The 4958-nt window shown below is 47.2% G+C and overlaps 1 pseudogene; it reads right to left on the bottom strand.

Moving 5' to 3' along the window:
- Window positions 1-3140: 3140 nt before the first annotated feature.
- LOC108537729 (40S ribosomal protein S18 pseudogene) lies at window positions 3141-3934 on the bottom strand (annotated as a pseudogene).
- Window positions 3935-4958: the final 1024 nt, after the last annotated feature.

Here is a 4958-nt window from a genome sequence, read left to right as displayed (position 1 = left end):
CCTCTAACACTGAGGATTACAATTTGACATAAGATATAGGGAGTTGGGTGGACACAGACCCAAACCGCAGCAGGTTTTTCTGTGCTAATTTGCCTTAGATTCCTCCCCTCCCTCCATACCAGCACCACACCATTCCAATCTACTTCCAGTCTCTATTGTTTTGTGACTTTCTAGAATTTTATGTAAACGGAATTATGCAATCTTTTTTCAACTTTCTTCTAATGTTTTGAGATACATCCATGTTGTTACATGTATTAAGATTTTACTGATTAATATTAATTATTAAATAATTATACTCTGTTCCTTTTTACTGCTCAGTGGTATTCCATAATATGGATATATCAGTTTATCTATTTTCCTGTTGGTGGCTATTTAAACTGTTCCCAATTTGAGGGGCAGGGGGCAGTTACAGCATTATGCAGCTATCAACATCCTTTTCTAGCAACATTTTAAGATTTCTCCCAGGTATTTGCAAACCTAAGGTGTTCCATTTTTTTCACAAAAACAATAGACATCCATGTGGATGGGGTGAAAAAGGATCTGTATACACTGCTGATGGGAATGTCAATTAGTACAACCTCTGCGGAAAGCACCATGGAGATTTCTCAAGTAACTAAAAGCAGATCTGCCATTCCTTCCAGCAAGCCCACGACGGGGTGTGTACCCAAAGGTGTCTCTCATATAAAAGAGACACCTGCATTCATATGTTTATTACAGCTAATTCACAATTGCAGAGATATGACATCAACCTAAGTGCCCATCCAACAGATGAGTGGATAAGGAAAATGTGGTACATATACAGCATGGAACACTGCTCAGCCCTTGAAAAAGAATGAAATCATGTCTTTTGCAACAATTTGGATGGAACTGGGGGCCCTTATTCTTTTTTTTTTCCTGAGACAGGGTCTTGCTCTGTCACCCAGGCTGGAGTGCAGTGGCGTGATCTCAGCTTACTGCAACCTCCACCTCCCTGGTTCAATTGATTCTCTTGCCTCAGCCTCCCGAGTAGCTGGGACTACAGGCGCGCATCACCACGCCCAGCTAATTTTTTGTAATTTTAGTACAGATAGGGTTTCACCATGTTGTCCGGGTTAGTCTCGAACTCTTGACCTCACGTGATGCACTTGCCTTGGCCTCCCGCGGTGCTGGGATTACAGGTGTGAGCCTCCACTAAAGGCCCTTATTCTAAGTGAAATAGCACAGCAATGGAAAACCAAATACCGCATGTTCTCACTTACAAGTGGGAGCTAAGCTATGGGCGCACAGAGGCAGACAGAGTGGTATAACGGACAGTGGAGACTCGGAAAGGGGGCAGGAAGGGAGAAAGGGAGGGATACAAAAACTACGTATTGGGTACAATGTACGTTACTTGGGTGATGGGTGCACTAAAAGCCCAGACGCCACCACCATCCAATTCATCCATGTCATCAAAAATCACTGGTACCTATAAAGCTACTCAAATAAGCAGATGTAAAAAACAAAGCATAGACTGGCACACACACAAAATAGCATCTTATACTTTTTGTTTCATTCTTGCCGATTGGATAGAAGGGAAACGGTTTCCCTGTGGACATGGCTGTCCAATTTTTGGATTACAAATGAGATGAAGAATCCGTCATCTTTCTTTGAATTGAATTGACTTTCTCTCTCTCTCTCTCTCTCTCTCTCTCTCATGTTTGTTTGTTTGTTTTTTTTCCCCGAAGCCTTGCTCTGTCGCCAGGCTGGAGTGCAGCAGCACGATCTCAGCTCACTGCAACCTCCACCTCCTGGGTTCACGCCATTCTCCTGCCTCAGCCTCCCGAGTAGCTGGGACTACAGGCACCTGCCACCACACCCGGCTAATTTTGTATTTTAGTAGAGACAGGGTTTCACCGTGTTAGCCAGGATGGTCTCGATCTCCTGACCTCATGATCTGCCCACCTCAGCCTCCCAAAGTGTTGGGATTACAGGCGTGAGCCACCGTGCCTGGCCTCTTTTAGTTATTTTTAAATGTACAAATAAATTATTATTGACTGTAGTCACCCAGTTGTGCTATCAGATACTAGGTCTTTTTCACCCTTTAACTATTTTTCTGTGCCCATTTACTGTCCCCACTTGCCCCCCAACCCCCAGCACATACTGCCTTGTGCTGAAGAAGAAGAAGAGACCATTAGCCCCTTCCTGGCCCAAACACTGTCCCCTCATCATCCCCAGATGGAAGCTCCCAGACCTACAGGGAGGCTTTCAGTTCCCGGTGCTGCATGAGGAATTTGGACCAAATCCAAATAGAAAACGGGGTCAGAAGGGAATGACATTTCTAACTGAATAGCCACGGTCCCTGAGAAGAAACAGTTACAAAGTCAGCTGCCAGATAAGACGTCAGGTCAAGGACCCACCGTGGAACGTCCCCTTGGTTCCTAAGCCAAATGCCCAGCTGGAATCCCAGCAATACACATGTTGCCTTCAGCAAGGGAATGATTTTCTCACAAACAGCACAGCCTGGCCAAGGTTCTGGAGACCTCTGTTTCTAAGCCATGGAAGTATTTTATTCTGGGCCAGGCGCCATGGCTCATGCCTGTAGTCTCAGCACTTTTGGGGGCCAAGGTGGTTGGATCGCTTGAGCCCTGGGCAACATAGAAGGACCTCATCGCCACAAAAAAATACAAAAATTATCCGGGCATGGTGGCACACCACTGTGGTCCCAGCGACTCTGGAAGCTGAGGCCAGAGGATCACTTGAACCTGGCAGGTCAAGGCTGCCGTGAGCTGAGATTGCAACCCTCACTCCAGACTGGGTAACAGGGGGAGACACTGTCTCTAAAAATATATATAAAATAATGAAACAAACAAATATGGTATTCTGGTTGTCATTTTGCAGATTATATCCCCTGGTCCTGTCAGTCATCATTTTGGGGCAGTTGTTGTTGTTGTTGTTGTTGTTGTTGTTGTTGTTTGGGGGGTGGATGTGAAAATCTTTCCGCTTCATAATATTCCAGGCATCGCTGATGCTCAGCCGTAACTCCCTCCACCCCTGGATATGCTCATGGAACTAAATTTCCATCAAGTGTTGGATTCCGTGAATTACCAAAATCAGTAAGAATGGACTTTTTTTTTTTTTTTTTAGGTATATAAACTATTTATTAACAGACAAGGCCTACAGGCTTATTTCTTCTTGGACACACCCACGGGCAGCCACGGCGGCCAGTGGTCTCGGTGTGCTGGCCTCGGACACGAAGGCCCCAGAAGCGGCGCAGCCCTCTGTGGGCCCGAATCTTCTTCAGTCGCTCCAGGTCTTCACGGAGCTTGTTGTCCAGACCATTGGCTAGGACCTGGCTGTATTTTCCATCCTTTACAACCTTCTGTCTGTTGAACAACCAGTCTGGGATCTTGTACTGGCGTGGATTCTGCATAAGGGTGATCACACGTTCCACCTCCTCCTCAGTGAGTTCTCCCGCCCTCTTGGTGAGGTCAATGTCTGCTTTCCTCAACACCACATGGGCGTATCTTCGGCCCACACCCTTAATGGCAGTGATGGCAAAGGCTGTTTTCCGCCGCCCATCGATGTTGGTGTTGAGTACCCGCAAAATACGCTGGAACTTTTCAGGGATCACTAGAGACATGGCGGCAGCACAAGCGGCGGTGTGTAGGCCTCCTGTGGAAGAGCAAGAATGGACTTTTAACACTTCGTCTTAGTCTGAATTAAGTTCACACACATAGCTGTCTTCACAGGGTTTGTCTGCCTTTTCCTGTAACAGTTATGTCAACACGACCCCACAGCAAAGACCACATTGCTTGCTGTTGTGGGCTGAAATGTGTGCCCCTGAACTCACGCTGGAGCTCTACCTTCCAGCACCTCAGAATGTGAGCATATTTGAAGATGGGGTCTTTACAGAGGTGATCCAGTTAGAACAAGATCATTAGTATCATCCGTGTCTCCTGATTCAATGTGGCTGGAGCAGCTGGGCGTGGTGGCTCATGCCTGTAATCCCAGCACTTTGGGAGGCCAAGGCGGGCAGATACCCTGACATCAGGAATTTGAGACCAACCTGGCCACCATGGTGAAACCCTCTCTCTACTTAAAAAAAAAAACACAAAAATTAGCCAGGCGTGATAGTGGGCACCTGTAATCCCAGCTACTTGGGAGGCTGAGGCAGGAGAATCACTTGAACACGGAAGGTGGAGGTTGCAGTGAGCCAAGATCATGCCACTGCACTCCAGCCTGGTTGACAGAGAGAGACTCCATCTCAAAAAATAAAATAAAATAAAATAATAAAAAATAAAAATTGGCCGGAGCCCTGATCAGGAGAGGAGATGAGGACAGAGGCACATGCAAAGTGATGTCCACGTAAGGACACTGGGAGAAGGTGGCCATCTCTACACACTGAGAAAAGAGGCCTAAAGAGAAACCAACCCTGCCGGCACCTTGATCTCAGACTTCCAGCCTCCAGAATGGTAAGAAAATAGATTTCTGTTGTTGAAGCCGCCTTGTCTGTGGTGTTCTCTTGTGGCAGTCCTGGCAGGTTAATGCACTTACCCAACCAGAGTGCCCCAAACCCTTCCCACGTAGCAATTCTGGAGCTTAGACAGTCTGTGGATCGTAGTAAGGAACTAGATCTTTATCTGACAGTGACATGAATCTATTGACATGTTTTAGCCCAGGCAGTGGGCACGGACGCCTTTCCTTTTAAGACAGTCCAAGTTGGCTGCACGATGGATGAAAGCCAGGGCTGGTGCATGGCAGAGACACACACAGAGGAGACTTGAGGGACACAGGACAGAGAGGATGGGTGCCCAGATGAGGTGGGGCAGGGGGAATGACGGAGACAGAGCTGGCTCAGGGGATGTCCAGAAGGCAGAACAGATGAGCCGTGGACACTGATGGGATTCGGTGTGTGGCTCATTTTGAGTGTCCACCTGGCCAGTCTCTAATTCCCACGGGTTCTGTCAAACCCTCATCCAGCTGTGGCTGTGAGGGTATTT

Source organism: Rhinopithecus bieti, unplaced genomic scaffold (genome assembly GCF_001698545.2).
Source record: "Rhinopithecus bieti isolate Rb0 unplaced genomic scaffold, ASM169854v2 scaffold_15006, whole genome shotgun sequence".
In the NCBI taxonomy this organism is placed as follows: Eukaryota; Metazoa; Chordata; class Mammalia; order Primates; family Cercopithecidae; genus Rhinopithecus; species Rhinopithecus bieti.
Note: the sequence above shows the minus strand (reverse complement) of the source record. Positions and strands in the feature narration are given on the sequence as shown.